Here is an 18,711-nt window from a genome sequence, read left to right as displayed (position 1 = left end):
TCGTAACAGTACTTACACTAGAAAAAACCTGACCTCTTTGACAGAATTAGCAAGCACGCATGCAAAGATAGCGAGAAGATCTGATCGAGGTCTTGAGGATCAAGAAATATTGCAAAACGTTGACGATGGTACAAAAACAAGGTGCTCTAAGGATCGTAAGCTACACAAGCTGACTTGGTGGTAGCGGGCGTGATTCCCGTGGACCTTCTGGTTATTTATACATATAGAAACAACTCTTGAAGAAAAACGGTTATTTTTCACGAAATTAAGAACGTGCAGACGTGAAGGTACTGTGGATACCAGCAAGATCATTCCTAATACAGATTTTTCTTGTGAAATTTGAGATTGAAACTCGAGAATTAAGTATAATCCCTGATAATATCCCCCAGGTGATGTTGTGTAAGGTAGAATGATGGTAAATGGTTGCTACTTACACAGAGACGATTCTAAGACAAAATAAGCAGAGAAAATATAAATGCTAGACAATAAATATTACAAAATAATTTTAAGTATAGGGAATTTTCTTTTTGCTATAAAGAAAAGCTCTATTTTGTATCCGTCCCGTATATAAATACATACAAAGAAAACTTCACATTATAAAAAAATATGTTGTGAATATATCAAATCTGACATTTCGATCATGAAGTTTGACATTTTATGTGGTGAACGTACTCAAATTATGACATCTGACATTTGACGTGGATTAAACCAATAACAGTGGACCGATGAAAAGAAAGTGAAAGTCGTCGGCGCTCGATGCATTCCATGTCAAATGTTAGCTGTTCTTTCGGATTAACTGAAGATGTCGCCACCGTTCCATTAGATCAAAGTAGAGCTGTCAATTCTAAATGGTCCACCTGCAGAAGAATCACGGAAACCAAATCGCAGAAGACGAATCATTTTCCAACGACACAAATGTTTTTGAACATCGATTTGATGGATCATACATTGTACATTTCTTGTTTGGTATCCAATTATTACTTCTTATTCTTGCAGATTAAAAATAAATGTTTTTATCATTAATTCCTTCAATAGCAGATACTAAATAGGTTAAAATAGACATTTAGTCAATGTGTGAAAGATCAAATTTAAATTACAGCATTACACATAAATTATAACAAAACAAGTTACGGGAAAAAATTATTGATGTTAAATTTAAGATACTTATGTTGTAAAAAAATGCGTTTTTTTATGAAAAATATGCGTACAAATCATACGTTTTTATAATTATTGTTACTGTTTGTTGTTTTACTGTGTTGTATCAATTCGATTCTGTTTTACAACCAAAGCAACTTCCGAATAAACTTAACTTAACCTAAAATTAAGTTACGAGAAACTTATTTAGGTTAAGTAAGGTTAGGTTAGGTTAGGTTAGGTTAGGTTAGGTTAGGTTAGGTTAGGTTAGGAACACCTCTCCGCTCGCATTTGCAACTTTCTTTTGCATTAGACATTCGTAAAGTATAAAATTAAATTTTTACATTTTTCAATGTGAAAAAACTATGTGAAGATGGCGTTTTCGCGTCAAACATGTATATATATTCTTATTCGGCGTGAAAAAAATAATAAAATTTCAAGGTGATCGGAGATGAGGGGGTTAAACTGCTATTAAAATCATAAAAAACCTTCGAACAATAACTAATATTTTTATATCTCGTTTGTGGTCATTAAAAAAATTTATTCACCACGTATATCCTTATTCCAACTCACAAAATATGAATAATAAATTTAACAAAGGAAATAATGTGGTTAGTTGTTATTTTATCATATTCCATATCAATTATTGCGACAATTGCTAAGAATTATTTAAAACAATTTGAATCATCGAAAAAAATACTTTCCTATACATAGTGTCCCAATAAATAGTTATTTGTATGTCAAGGACTGAAACTGAAAGTGCAACTTTGTCGGACGAGTCTGAAAATTCGTAACTTCATCACTGATAAAACAAATAATTATAGAAAATTGAATAATTAAGGTTATGCGAAATCATCGAAGTGAAACTATCAACTGTCAACTTGAAGTGGCTTGAATCACTCCAGAGTCACTCTAGAGCGTCCCGAAAGTGTTTTGTAGTACGGAACACTCAAAACGCAACTTTCGGTATGTAACTGAATACAGAATGAAAAACTGACGTACATAAAGGATTTGACGTACCATAATATGGTCGCATAATTCAATTCCGGATAAAGTAAAATAAGATACTTCCTAAATCAAAGTTATAGACGCAATCTAATCAAATATATATCACTTTCTCTCTCGATGTAATAGAGAGAATCAAGGACCATAAAGAATAAGATACAACCGACGTCAGTTTATAACTATCGTACCGAAAATTAATATCGGATCGGTGACAAATCCTGAGCGCAAGAGAAGCTCTCTCTTCCGGAACTAACTATTGTAGCATTAAATCAGAATCCCATTCAGCCCAAGAATTATAACAACTTTATTTCAAAGTATTCGAATGACTTTTAATAACGACATAACCTAATAAACTGGATTCTAAAACGTTATATCAGGATTATTACTTATTAGTTTCGAGATATGGCAACGCTGCTAGAACTATTTGAGTTGTTTGCAGATACATCTTGGTCGAAAATTGAATCAATTAAATGGTAAATTTCAAGATGGTTGTTAGAGAAACGTTGAATTGTCAATTCTGGTAGACCAATACTTGTTTGGCCAAAAAAAGGTTCGAAAAAAATCTGAGAAACCAATCGAAGAATCATTCTCCACTACGGCAATACGAGCTCTGAAACAAAGTTTAAACAAAAACATCGAACTGATGGGTCATCCGTGGTAGAGTCCTTGTTTGGCAACCAATGGTTTCTTCTTATACCCGCAGGTGGAAGCTGCTTCAAATTCATAAGAAAATCTCGTGAGAATATCGAAAAAGTGTTTTTGCGGGAAGATTTTCTTAATTACTTTAATACGAAGAAAAATGTTGCCGAAAGTCATCGTTTTTTTGTGGAAGTTTATGGTGAACGTGCCAAAAGTGGTTTGCACGATTTAAAATTGGTGATTTTGGCGATGAACGTCCTGAGCCGCCAAAAAAGTTTGAAGATGAAAAACTAGAAGAATTACTCGATGAAGATTGATGCCAAACACAAGAAGATCTCGCAGAATCTTTGGGTGTTACTCAAGGAGCCATTTCAAAATGTTTAAAAGCAGCTGGATATATTCAAAAGCAAGGAAATTGGGTTCCACGTGAACTCAAGCCGAGAGACGTCGGTTTTACTGCAGGAACTGGTGATGAAAAATGGATACGATAACTTCAAGTCGAATATCCATGGCGCGAAGGTAATGGTGGAATCAGAAGGGTGAACGCTATCAAATACAATTAATCCGTTTTGAAGAGAGCAGTAGCCGAAAAACGCCCGGAATATGCGACCAGACACGTGGCAATAATTTTCCATCTTGACAACGCTCCACGTTGCTATTCCGGTTAAGAACTTTTTGGAAAACAGTGGATGGGAAGTTTTACCTCACCCATTTTATAGCGCAGACCTTGCCCCTTCTGACTACCATTTGTTCCGGTCGATACAGAATGTCCTGGAAAACGGATCACATCAGAGCAAGATATCAAAAATTGGTTTGATTCATTCTTGGATACCAAGCAGACGCAATTCTTTTGGAATGGGTCCACAAATTACCAGAAACATGGGAAAAAGTCATAGTTTTAGATGGGCAATACTTCGAATAATGTTTTTCTTAAATAAAAGTTCAAATTTTGAAAAAAAAACCGCACGAATTAAGTTATAGACGTGAATGCAGTTAAGAACTTGAGGAATCTCGCGAGAGAGCTAATTTGATTCGCCCACGAATACATTGAAATTAATTCTGCATCCATGATCATTAACTGTGAGATTTATGTTTGCAATTGTATTCTCAAAAACGTCAACGATCTTATGAGAATATGGAGTTAACCAGATTGGAGATTTTCACTTTTCCCATTTCTAAATATAATCTAAAGACTCTGAAGTCTAGTGCCAACATTACAATGTCTTATGGTCTTCTGGATAGATTACTTCTAAAATCTTATTATCTTTTTTTGTTTTTTCTTCATTAATTTTGATAAAATCGTCTGAATATAGTACTCCAACTACTTCATAGTGTCTTGGTACTCAACAGAAGCTTATGTTAGTGTCATGAATCCAAGAGTGCATCTACTGATAGTTCATTAATACTTTTATTGTTGTTAATGGTATTATTTATAAGGTTTTCAATCTATAATCCTTCTCAATGCTTTCAATTCATTAAAAACACACCCGGTTCCTGTTCTAATTTTCATTGCAAAGCTATAGCAATTCCTTCATATTTTTTTGATGACTTTATCTCAATTTTCTCTTGTGGGGATGTTAATTCTAACATTTTTAAAGATGATATAGTCTTCAGCTTCAGTCTGCAAGGCTAAGATTGCTTCTAGTGCAGCTATCCTCTACACTTTCGTGAGGCTTATTTTGATCGGTGCTCGTCGTATAATCGTCGCTTGTATTTGAGGCTATTACTTCTTCATTCCTCATTGGTTCTAATTGTTTTTCTTTGTTAGTTTTATAGATTTCCATTATACTATGTCGTATCACCTTTGGTAATTGTTTTAAATGAAAAAAATTATCATGAAATCGAGTTACGTTGTCGAGTCCAGTTCTGTAGCACTCCGGCATCGCATCCCCCAATAATTGGCTAATTAATTTTCCCAAATGAGTCAATGCGGCAGTTACAGAGAGACAGAGCGAAGTCCTCGTACAAATCAGACAAAGCTCCTCCAACTTTCGACTACCATCTCGAACCATTTTTTTTTAACAAACCTATAACCATAAATCGACGTTTATAAAGTGGTCACACTAACTGCCGAACTTGATGTGAATTTTGATTCGGCAAAAAATATTTTCATTGTTGAACCATTCCAAGGGTGATCGGTCTCGCGTCGTAAACTACTAGAAACGAGCATTAAAATTGTAATTTTATATCTTTAGGATGGGTTACGTGCAAGACGAAAGGATATTAAAAAGGATCAAGAAGATACATTGTTGAAAATAAAATATGTGATTTCATCTTTATCTGGAAGTTTTTCTATTTACATTCATCTGTAAAATTAGCTATTTATATTAAATTAAAAAGTTATACGAGATCTACAACTTTGAGCTACAACATCCAGAGGAGATGCTTAACATCTTGGTGCAATTTGTAGAGGTTTGAATTGGATTCCCTACATGCCAACTTACTAAAAAGCAACGCCTTCGCGGTGTTGATAAACTTCTTCAAAAATATAAGATGATAAGCTACAAGGATTCGTTTTTTAATGGAAATGAAGTGAATCAGATCACCAGGTTCATCTCCAACAAAGAAATTCAAACAAACGCATCTGACTGGAAAGTTTATGACGACGGTGTTTTGGTATAAAGGACGAATGACCGAAAACCCAGAATCTTCAAATGAAATTGATTTGGACGGACTGTTAGACAGTTGTGAAGCCCGGACTTAACCCTTAGGGATTATCACCTCTTGGTCAAGTTAAAGCAACGCTTTGGTAGCAAAAGATGAAGTCTCAAGACGATTTCAAACTCCGACGAAACTTTCAAGTCAGAGACCTTCAAAAAAACTAGATATGGAAGCTTCAAGACAATTTTTTTTTCTATAATCTACGAAAGGTTTGTACAGTTACAGCACTTCTTCGATATAATCCGATCTGATTAACCTACTATCAAATGTAAAACCCAAAATATTTATAAAGTTACAAAGTTAAGGCATTCATCTTGTTGAGCTACAACATCGAGAGAAGATGCTAGGCTCATGGTGCAATTTGAAGAGCTTTGTGTTGAATTCCCTAGGATTTAAAGTGAATCAGTTCATCAGGTTCATTTCCAACAAAAAACTTCAAACAAACGCAGCTAATTGGTATGAGAACCAGTGAGTAATCCAGGATTGCTATAAAAGTCGATTGACCACAAAACTTCCGATGAAATTGATTCGGACGGACTGTTAGACAGTTGTGAAGCACGGATTTAGCCCCCAAGGGTTATCACCTCTTGGACAAGTTAAAGAAACGCGTTGGTGGAAAACGGTGGTTGGTGGAAAACTTTCAAGACAGATACCTTCAGAAAAACTAGATAAGGAAGCTTCAAGTCAAATTTTTTTCTATAATCTACGAAAGGTTTGTACAGATACAGCACTTCTTCGATATAATCCGATCTGATTAACCTACTTTCAAATGTAAAACCCAAAATATTTATAAAGTTACAAAGTTAAGGCATTCATCTTGTTGAGCTACAACATCGAGAGAAGATGCTAGTCTCATGGTGCAATTTGAAGAGCTTTAGGTTGGATTCCCTAGGAAATACAGTGAATCAGTTCACCAGGTTCATCTCCAACAAAAAACTTCAAACAAACGCAGCCAATTGGTATGAGAACCAGTGAGTAATCCAGGATTGCTATAAAAGTCGATTGACCACAAAACTTCCGATGAAATTGATTCGGACGGACTGTTAGACAGTTGCGAAGCCCGGATTTAGCCCCCAAGGGTTATCACCTCTTGGACAAGTTAAAGAAACGTGTTGGTGGAAAACGGTGGTTGGTGGAAAACTTTCAAGACAGACACCTTCAGAAAAACTAGATAAGGAAGCTTCAAGTCAAATTTTTTTCTATAATCTACGAAAGGTTTGTACAGATACAGCACTTCTTCGATATAATCCGATCTGATTAACCTACTTTCAAATGTAAAACCCAAAATATTTATAAAGTTACAAAGTTAAGGCATTCATCTTGTTGAGCTACAACATCGAGAGAAGATGCTAGGCTCATGGTGCAATTTGAAGAGCTTTGTGTTGAATTCCCTAGGATTTAAAGTGAATCAGTTCACCAGGTTCATTTCCAACAAAAAACTTCAAACAAACGCAGCCAATTGGTATGAGAACCAGTGAGTAATCCAGGATTGCTATAAAAGTCGATTTACCACAAAACTTCCGATGAAATTGATTCGGACGGACTGTTAGACAGTTGCGAAGCCCGGATTTAGCCCCCAAGGGTTATCACCTCTTGGACAAGTTAAAGAAACGCGTTGGTGGAAAACGGTGGTTGGTGGAAAACTTTCAAGACAGACACCTTCAGAAAAACTAGATAAGGAAGCTTCAAGACAAATTTTTTTTCTATAATCTAAGAAAGGTTTGTACAGTTACAGCACTTCTTCGATATAATCCGATCTGATTAACCTACTTTCAAATGTAAAACCCAAAATATTTATAAAGTTACAAAGTTAAGGCATTCATCTTGTTGAGCTACAACATCGAGAGAAGATGCTAGGCTCATGGTGCAATTTGAAGAGCTTTAGGTTGGATTCCCTAGGAAATACAGTGAATCAGTTCACCAGGTTCATCTCCAACAAAAAACTTCAAACAAACGCAGCTAATTGGTATGAGAACCAGTGAGTAATCCAGGATTGCTATAAAAGTCGATTTACCACAAAACTTCCGATGAAATTGATTCGGACGGACTGTTAGACAGTTGCGAAGACCGGATTTAGCCCCCAAGGGTTATCACCAATTGGACAAGTTAAAGAAACGCGTTGGTGGAAAACGATGGTTGGTGGAAAACTTTCAAGACAGACACCTTCAGAAAAACTAGATAAGGAAGCTTCAAGACAAATTTTTTTTCTATAATCTACGAAAGGTTTGTACAGTTACAGCACTTCTTCGATATAATCCGATCTGATTAACCTACTATCAAATGTAAAACCCAAAATATTTATAAAGTTACAAAGTTAAGGCATTCATCTTGTTGAGCTACAACATCGAGAGAAGATGCTAGGCTCATGGTGCAATTTGAAGAGCTTTGTGTTGAATTCCCTAGGATTTAAAGTGAATCAGTTCACCAGGTTCATTTCCAACAAAAAACTTCAAACAAACGCAGCTAATTGTTATGAGAACCAGTGAGTAATCCAGGATTGCTATAAAAGTCGATTGACCACAAAACTTCCGATGAAATTGATTCGGACGGACTGTTAGACAGTTGTGAAGCACGGATTTAGCCCCCAAGGGTTATCACCTCTTGGACAAGTTAAAGAAACGCGTTGGTGGAAAACGATGGTTGGTGGAAAACTTTCAAGGTTTGTACAGATTTAGCAATTCTTTGGATATAATCCAATCTGATTAACCTACTATCAAAAGTAAAACCCAAAATATTTAAGAAGTTATTAATCTTGTTGTTGTCATCACTAGATTTGATGATTGACCAGTTAAAAAGTTTCCTCATTAAGTTACGAGTGTTTTTTTATTATTTTTATCAATGAAGTAGTTGATTTTATCATCTGCATGTGAGAAAATCTTGATAGGAGATATCTTTGTCGAACTCTAATAGGAACTAATAAAGGCATAATCGAAAAGGTTAAAATATTCAAATTGGGTCGGGAGGAACGAGCTTCACAAATCGAAATTATTACAAAAGGGAACGATGTTTCTATAATAGAGCGTTCAGCTAATTTCCAGACAATGCTACAATGTTTTTGAATAAATTCGGGTACGGGAGCTCTTTATATTTGCATTGTAGAAGGAAATAGCTTATTGTGGATATGATACGTCTAAAACATACTAGAGGATTATTCATTATTCAATGTTTGAGGGGTAGTTACGTGTTTCGATGGTATTCGGATATTGGAAGGAGGGTTTGACGTCAGTTTCCATTGAATAAAAGACGTGAATTATAATATAATTAACAATATTTCAGGAAGACATTGAAAACTTTTTTAAATCTCAAATCAAGTAGAAATAATTGATGATTACGACGATGGTACTTATACAATAAAGTAAACACAAAAATTTTGGAAAATTTAGATCTATAATCGTTTCCCAGCGATGTTTAATAAGTTCGTTACTTTTTTTTATAAGAAGAATCGTCAAGATCTTCATAATAGTCATTAACATCTTCATTATTGGAAAATCTTTGACTACTAAATCGTTTTTTCAAGTTTGGGATCATATGATAATCCGAGGGAGCTAAATCTGGCAAATAGAGTACTTTATATAACAGATTTGTGATCTGGTGCATTGTCTTGATGAAATTCTACTTTTCTTTCAACCAAATGCTAAATTTTTTAGCTCAAATATTGCTACAAGTTCTCATAATGATAGTTTTTCTTTTTTATGATAGTTAATGGATATTATTCCACGCGTATCCCAAAAAACGACGCCTGTCGATGGAACGATCTTTATCTGAAGTGGTGGACCCAACAATTCATCCGTACTTACGTTTATTTATGTAAAACATTGCAAAGCACTCGATGGAAACATTTTCACGACGCTGTTTTCTTCAACATTTGTTGAGTCTTGTTTTTGCTACTTAGAGAAAATCTGGGGATAGAAATGCAGCCAGTAAGTTAAAAGAGCTTGTCGTCTTCCAAAAAAATTGCACACAAAGTTATATTTTAAGAGAATCTCCACTAGAATCAAATTCCGATGTAGCTCTACCTTTAATTGAAGAAATTTCAGATTTCGTAAAAGTCCAAGGGACAAAAAAAGCTCGCTCGCCTCTTGTTATATGTCCTTGGTACTACAACTTCCTTTCCTTGCCTGTAGGTATTTTGAACGCATCAATTTTCTTCTCTGTGGCCGCATCCATGGTCCAACGAAGGATTATGGAGTTCCAGGCTGAGGTTGTTCAGTGTTTACCTTGCTTGTCCAATTTTTGATCTGATTGGGTCTCATTGTTGGTTGACAAGCGTTCCTAGGTATCTTAGAAATGACATTTGTTCAATGATGTCTCCATGGAGTGTTTGGATGAAGTTTCTTTGTATTTTTGACAATACCAATAGTTTGGTTTTGGACGTAGAGAAGCTCTGGTAGACTATTAGCCAATACCACAGCGTAATGAATATTGTTTATTTTATCGTTGATTTTACTACAAAACTTGTCTTTCTGATTCTTCAGTACGCTGTTAATTGAGATTGTCATACAAGCAAAGGGATGGAAAGGCTGGAAATTGAATTTAAGACGATTCCAAGACTCTAGCTTCATCCCTCGTTTCACTACGGTTATTTCCTCCATGTGAAGATGACGGATATTCAAAAATCTGGCAAATATACCGTGCACATCTTCCCCAATATTTTTTCGTTCTATAAAAATGCGATATTGGAGGAAAACTACTGATTAAACATGGAATACCTTAAAACGTTTCATTTTTTCACGATAAAAACTTTTTAGTGTCCATTTTTGTTGACTGAAATCGAATACAATGTTTCGATAACCAAGTTATCGTCTTCAGAGACTGCACATCTTCCCCAATATTTTTTCGTCCTATAAAAATGCGATATTGGAGAAAAACTACTGATTAATCATGGAATACCTTAAAACGTTTCATTTTTTCACGATAAAAACTTTTTAGTGTCCATTTTTGTTGACTGAAACTGAATACAATGTTTCGATAACCAAGTTATCGTCTTCAGAGACTGCACATCTTCCCCAATATTTTTTCGTCCTATAAAAATGCGATATTGGAGAAAAACTACTGATTAATCATGGAATACCTTAAAACGTTTCATTTTTTCACGATAAAAACTTTTTAGTGTCCATTTTTGTTGTCTGAAACCGAATACAATGTTTCGATAACCAAGTTATAGTCTTCAGAGACTGCACATCTTCCCCAATATTTTTTCGTCCTATAAAAATGCGATATTGGAGAAAAACTACTGATTAATCATGGAATACCTTAAAACGTTTCATTTTTTCACGATAAAAACTTTTTAGTTTCCATTTTTGATGACTGAAACTAAATACAATGTTTCGATAACCAAGTTATAGTCTTCAGAGACTGCACATCTTCCCCAATATTTTTTCGTCCTATAAAAATGCGATATTGGAGAAACACTACTGATTAATCATGGAATACCTTAAAACGTTTCATTTTTTCACGATAAAAACTTTTTAGTGTCCATTTTTGATGACTGAAATCGAATATAATGTTTCGATAACCAAGTTATAGTCTTCAGAGACTGCACATCTTCCCCAATATTTTTTCGTCCTATAAAAATGCGATATTGGAGAAAAACTACTGATTAATCATGGAATACCTTAAAACGTTTCATTTTTTCACGATAAAAACTTTTTAGTGTCCATTTTTGTTGACTGAAACCGAATACAATGTTTCGATAACCAAGTTATAGTCTTCAGAGACTGCACATCTTCCCCAATATTTTTTCGTTCTATAAAAATGCGATATTGGAGAAAAACTACTGATTAATCATGGAATACCTTAAAACGTTTCATTTTTTCACGATAAAAACTTTTTAGTTTCCATTTTTGATGACTGAAACTAAATACAATGTTTCGATAACCAAGTTATCGTCTTCAGAGACTGCACATCTTCCCCAATATTTTTTCGTCCTATAAAAATGCGATATTGGAGAAAAACTACTGATTAATCATGGAATACCTTAAAACGTTTCATTTTTTCACGATAAAAACTTTTTAGTTTCCATTTTTGATGACTGAAACTGAATACAATGTTTCGATAACCAAGTTATCGTCTTCAGCGAATGAAGGTAAACAGTTTACTTTCAGTTTCTCGAACGCATTTGGGGAAAACGACGTTTTGTTCCAAGACTATATGACTGCCGATTGTTTTGTTACCAGGAATTTAATTTAGAATTGACTAACACATATACAATCTCCATTGTTTCGAGACAAATTGTGTGCGGATTCGATTTGTTTGTCTGTCATCTTTGACAACCGGATGTAATTATGGTTAAGACATTCACAGCGTGTCTATGAGGAATGAATGACACATAACGTGAATCACGACAAAAAATTCGTATACATACAATAGAAATGATATTCCTATCACAACAAACAAACTAATGGTTTTCGAAAGCAATTCTATTATAGAGCTGATGTTTTGTAAACACCATAAACTCGTATTTCGTCTTTATTAGGTATCAAATTTGGTGTAAATATTAAATGCAACCATGAAATTCGAAGAGGAAAATTGTAGTAGTAAAAACAAAAACAGGATCGACAAACACATTTGAACTGCTCATCCATTAATCCTTTTAAAAAGTCTAGATTGCGAGATTTGTTAAAATTCCAAGTATGTGAACGGGTGAAAGATTTAGAATCGCTTCTAGTACAGCCAATGGATCCGATTCAATCCAGTCTTTGTACCTCTTTGTAATCCACTGTAATCATATGTTATGATTGATCTTATAATTGCCGTGTACATCCACGATCTTTTGGCTACAACTCCAAATCCTCTTTACCAATTTTCACCCATCAGAAGATGAAATCTTCAAATTGATCTATTCGTAAATACGCTTGGGATTTCTGCGTACTCTTTAAGTATTCCAAAAGGCAAGAATTTGATAAAACATTGGAAATTGGTATTATTTCTGATTGAATAAATCGAAAACTACTGGTCGAGAATCTAAATTAAAATAAACACCATCTATATAATGAGCAGTTATAAGTTAGTAGCTATTTACTTTGGAAAGTTCGCTGTGAAAAAAATATACGTTTGAACTTTAAAAAAAAGCTCTCGGATGTTTATGGTATTCGATGCGAAAACTCCCGAATATCCTTGAAATAATTAACGAATCGCAAATAGAATAAAAAGTACGAGTACCTCCAAAATATAATCACAGGTTTGTATTGGAGAATTTTCTAGATAGACCAAACAAGTTCAAGTCTAAACTCTAAATATCCATCGTGAGATTGAGGTATCAGTTCAATTCGTATACATTCGATATTGTCTAGATTTTTGACTGTCAAAGAGACATTTTCACGTTGATAACCGCATGAAAAAGCTCGAGTCGATTGGTGAAAGGAAATGTTGAAAAAATTCATTAGCGGTGCTACGAAAGAAGTTTATAAGATCGAATATTTGGATCTATGTATATAGAATCGGAACTAAACTGTATGGGTCTTTCAATATGAACCAAATCTTTCGTATAAGAAGCACCTCGAAGCAAATGGTTGACTGTTCCATTAGACCAAAGTAGAACAGTCAAAACATCGATTTTCCTTGGTCATCCGCCGTAAAAACCTTGTTTGACACTCAACGATTTCTTCTGATATCCGCAGATCTAAAATAAATGGCGAGATCTACACCTGAAGCAGCTGTCAATATTATGAAAGATGTTAATAGATCTCCAGTTGTAGAAAGAACATCAAGCAATTTTACAGATAATAAAAAACCTTTGGATATTTGGAAATGTTCTAATAACTTTTGATTGGATGGAAAACCTCAAATGTACTCAGAAAAGTTAATCAAGCATCTTTTTAACGTCACTAGGTTTAAGTTTCATGGAAGTAATCAAGTTTATCTAGTTGATTGGTGAACAGACAGAAGGGCTTTAGCTTGTTTTACCAGCAGACTTCCCAGTTCAGTCCTGCTTTTAGTCGTGATTAAGTGCGGATAGGATGCAATTAGGACAACTGGTACATGCGGATTTTTACGGTCCAAGGAAGAAATAAATAGGGGAAATTTAAAGTTGTTTGTTTAAATATCGAGAAATGAAAGTACCTTCCGACCGTGCTAGGGAAAATAAACAGAAAGAACCGTTTGCGGAATCGAGGGGTCCTCGATATAAGAAGAGGTAAATAAACAAAAGTCCAGCTAACGGTTAAGTAATTTCATTATATAGATCGATAAAATTTTATCAAATAACGAGACGTTTTACATACGAGTATGAATATTAATTTTCCAGCGAGTTATGTACAATATTTTTCCAACGATCTTCACAGTGGGCAAACTTCAAATTTTGTCAATTGTTCAGAAATGCCTCAAAACTCCATTATGAAAAAGAGATAGAGTTTGAAGTTGTGTCGAGTGTGAATCAGTACTGATTAATGTACGTATTAAGGGGTTATTTACATTCCCGGAAAGAGCTACGAGGGGTGCGCACCCTGGAAAGAGCTGCGACATAAAAAGAAACTTACTACAAAGTATTTACTTATCGATTATTAATTGATTGAGGTTTTGAATGATATACAAAATAATAATAACCTAATCTAACATAACCTACACCCAACCTAACTTAATCTAACCTAATTTTCTTAAGTGTAATGATGATTACTTAAACTTCCACGCCATCTGTGATAAAATTTCGAGTGAAACAGTTTTCGTAAAATAAAAATGAAAATTTAATTATGAAATTAAGACATTATTCGTTTTCTAAATGATTAATGGCGACATTGGACACGCCACGCATGACACAATATAAAATGGCGTCTTAAACGAGTTACGTTTCGTTTGACATAAAGCTGAAAAACGCACATTTTCAAAAATTAATTTCTCAAAAGTTATTTAGATATATACGCAATTTGAGATTTCGTACACAAACTTCTTGAGGAAAAACTTTTTGCGAAAATTTTGAAGGTGGAAACTAGACGTTAACCTAATTTAACCCAACCTAACCTAACTTTCTACTTTCTCAACTGTAATGATGATTACTTAAACTACCACGCCATCTGTGATAAAATTTCGAGTGAAACAGTTTTCGTAAAACAAAAATGAAAATTTAATTATGAAATTAAGACATTATTTGTTTTCTAAATGATTAATGGCGACATTGGACACGCCACGCATGACACAATATAAAATGGCGTCTTTAACGAGTTACGTTTCGTTTGACATATACTTGAAAAACGCACATTTTCAAAAATTAATTTCTCAAAAGTTATTTAGATATATACGCAATTTGAGATTGCGTACACAAACTTCTTGAGGAAAAACTTTTTGCGAAAATTTTGAAGGTGGAAACTAGACGTTAACCTAATTTAACCCAACCTAACCTAACTTTCTACTTTCTCAACTGTAATGATGATTACTTAAACTACCACGCCATCTGTGATAAAATTTCGAGTGAAACAGTTTTCGTAAAATAAAAATGAAAATTTAATTATGAAATTAAGACATTATTCGTTTTCTAAATGATTAATGGCGACATTGGACACGCCACGCATGACACAATATAAAATGGCGTCTTTAACGAGTTACGTTTCGTTTGACATATACTTGAAAAACGCACATTTTCAAAAATTAATTTCTCAAAAGTTATTTAGATATATACGCAATTTGAGATTGCGTACACAAACTTCTTGAGGAAAAACTTTTTGCGAAAATTTTGAAGGTGGAAACTAGACGTTAACCTAATTTAACCCAACCTAACCTAACTTTCTACTTTCTCAACTGTAATGATGATTACTTAAACTACCACGCCATCTGTGATAAAATTTCGTGTGAAACAGTTTTCGTAAAATAAAAATGAAAATTTAATTATGAAATTAAGACATTATTCGTTTTCTAAATGATTAATGGCGACATTGGACACGCCACGCATGACACAATATAAAATGGCGTCTTAAACGAGTTACGTTTCGTTTGACATAAACTTGAAAAACGCACATTTTCAAAAATTAATTTCTCAAAAGTTATTTAGATATATACGCAATTTGAAATTTCGTACACAAACTTCTTGAGGAAAAACTTTTTGCGAAAATTTTGAAGGTGGAAACTAGACGTTAACCTAATTTAACCCAACCTAACCTAACTTTCTAATTTCTCAACTGTAATGATGATTACTTAAACTACCACGCCATCTGTGATAAAATTTCGTGTGAAACAGTTTTCGTAAAATAAAAATGAAAATTTAATTATGAAATTAAGACATTATTCGTTTTCTAAATGATTAATGGCGACATTGGACACGCCACGCATGACACAATATAAAATGGTGTCTTAAACGAGTTACGTTTCGTTTGACATAAAGCTGAAAAACGCACATTTTCAAAAATTAATTTCTCAAAAGTTATTTAGATATATACGCAATTTGAAATTTCGTACACAAACTTCTTGAGGAAAAACTTTTTGCGAAAATTTTGAAGGTGGAAACTAGACGTTAACCTAATTTAACCCAACCTAACCTAACTTTCTACTTTCTCAACTGTAATAATGATTACTTAAACTACCACGCCATCTGTGATAAAATTTCGAGTGAAACAATTTTCGTAAAATAAAAATGAAAATTTAATTATGAAATTAAGACATAATTCGATTTCCAAATGATTAATGGCGACATTGGACAAGCCACGCATGACACATCATATCTATTTTTTTTGGGTGGGGATATTGGTGAGGAGAAACTTTTTACGAAAACTTCGAAGACGGAACCTAGAGGTGAATTAATATTGAAGATCCACCGGATCAAGTTATATTTCGAAAGTGGTCTATGAGAAAAAAAGTTTGGGTCGTATAAAAAACATCATTCGCACTAGTATCTTGTACATCAAGTGAATAATATGTCACTTTTTCACGTGTCGTACATTGTACTTTGTCTATGCAGCTTTAGTTGGTTATAAAATTATCGATTTTTCGATTTCCAGCTTCCCGAATGGGAAGCTGGAAACTTTAACTTTACAACTACTTTAAAAGATATACAAATTTGAGGAGAAGACCTTGAATTAAAAATATTTATGATGAGGACGAATAGAACGTTACATTTGAATGGAATAAACCTACCCCGTATAATGGAATATTTTACTACTTTGATCTCCCGTTCAATAAAAAAAGTAATTACCTTAAGTTTATCGACTTTACCCTTAACTTTCCCATTAGCATAAAAACATGAATTTAAATTATAAAGTTAACTTTAAACTTCTACTTATGTCGGAGACGAGAAGATGGGCGCAACTATCAAGAAAAAGGCAATTTTCCGACGGCTCAAACATATTTATATGCTGCTTAGCTTCCTATAATCGACAATTTTCAATGCTTGCCTTCTACACTATATAACTTCGCAGTAAATCCGTAAAACCCCCACCCCATTGGCGACATCTAGACGCAGTTACTTTGCATAAAGGGGCTTGTTTGAATCTATATACCAACGGATTTTTCCAATTTTCCCGATAAGCTACGGATGAAAAAGAATATTGACCTCGTTAGGTCGAAGCTTATAACTTCGCAACTACGACTATAAGAAAATTTGTTTGATTTAAATATATTTCGTGTATGTGTATCGTAATTTTTCGTTCTTACTTGCCCACCCGGTACGTCACGTCTATAATATCCAGTGGCGGCTCGTGGTTAAAAAATTTACACGCTCTACAAATTCTCCAAATACTCAATAGGAGTTTAACCACGTTGAAACATCGCGATTGATAGTCCAAAAGTCGTTGTTTACTCGGCATCTACACATTGTTAACCGCAGCACTCAGATCCCAGAAATATTATATCAAAAAACATCAGAAATTCTCCTCAGTTAGTTTTCAATTTCTTCACGCTGTTTTTTCAACTTTACTATGATCGTTATTGAATTAGGGACATTCTTTATGTCTAGTTCTTCATTTACGTGTGGTGAGACTCAATTCGAGATCCAAACTACTTCAAAAAGAGCTGTTAGAATATTTACTTGGACTAAACTCCTTCATATTTCATATTTGAATCCGTTTGACTAATTCTTAAGCATGTTCCTCCAATTTCAGGAATTAGTTGTGGATCGATATTTTACAATTCAAAAAAGTGCACAATCATTTGCCTTCTAATCTTCTACAAGCTTTTGTCTAGAATTTGTAACAATTTTTTTAACAATAAATCGTTTCTTTTCGGTTCTTTCTTTTTTACGTAAAATTAGTTGTGTTGTGGAATTAAATTAAACACCATCTTTTCTCTTGAAAAGGTCCTTAATACTTGGTTAATTTACAAAACGGACGACAGTCGACCACATCGCATCGCGAGAGGATTTAGATTAGAAAGAAATAATTGTTCTTTTACCCTTTTCTCACCCTCGTTAATTGGACGTGTGGTTTGAGCAGGCGGGCGGGCACTTGACACGGTTTTCACGGCTTTCTTAATTGAGGGAAAATCCTACTACTTTACTTTTAACGAATCTCCAAAAGGGATTTTTCGGACTGTAATTGAAAGCGACGTTAACAATTATATACTAAAATAAATCGAGTAGTTCATAGTTTCAATAAGACATTTGCATCCATATCCTGGAATCGTTATTTCTCACTAATGTCCTGTCTAGTCTTTCTATCTTTGAGGTTAACTCGTTTAATTGTTTTATCGTTTCAATTTGCATCCGTTTTAAGTGAGTTTTTTGAGGTTAAAAAGGATTGGGAGTGTCAAAATTTAAATCAAAAAGGATTCACACATCAAAATCAGTTCGAGTGGTTCCTGCCGTCTGGAGGTTGATCTTGAACTTGCCTTGGTAGCGGAAACAACTGGCTTGCACTTCTCCAAAGAAAGGAGTACCAATAAATTGAAAGATAAGTGGATTTAGCGACTTTTTTTCTATGTTCTATCAAATTTTCCAGTTAATGGATCGTCCATAAGTCAAATTTTGGTCTTGTAGAGGATTAGAGACTGTCCTGGTCCTAAAAAGGACTCCAAATTTTTGTAAAGCTACCTTTGGGAATAAATGTGTCTTCTGTCTAGTTTTACTTCGATTTTTTAGATCTTACCATTTATCATCAGTGGTATCAGTATATTATATTTTTGGTTTTTTAGCCCAGATTATCTATCTGGTAATCCATGATTTCGTTTTATTTTTAAATCTCCACATCCTGAAATCCTTATTTCTCACTAATATCCTATCTAATCTTTCTATCTTTGAGGTTAATTCCTTTAATTGTTTTATCGTTCCAATTTACATTCGTTTTAAGTGAGTTTTTGAGGTTAAAAAGGATTGGGAGTGTCAAAATTCAAATCAAAATGGATTCACTCATCAAAATT

This window comes from Diorhabda sublineata, chromosome 1 (assembly GCF_026230105.1).
Source record: "Diorhabda sublineata isolate icDioSubl1.1 chromosome 1, icDioSubl1.1, whole genome shotgun sequence".
In the NCBI taxonomy this organism is placed as follows: Eukaryota; Metazoa; Arthropoda; class Insecta; order Coleoptera; family Chrysomelidae; genus Diorhabda; species Diorhabda sublineata.
This window is presented reverse-complemented; position numbering follows the sequence as displayed.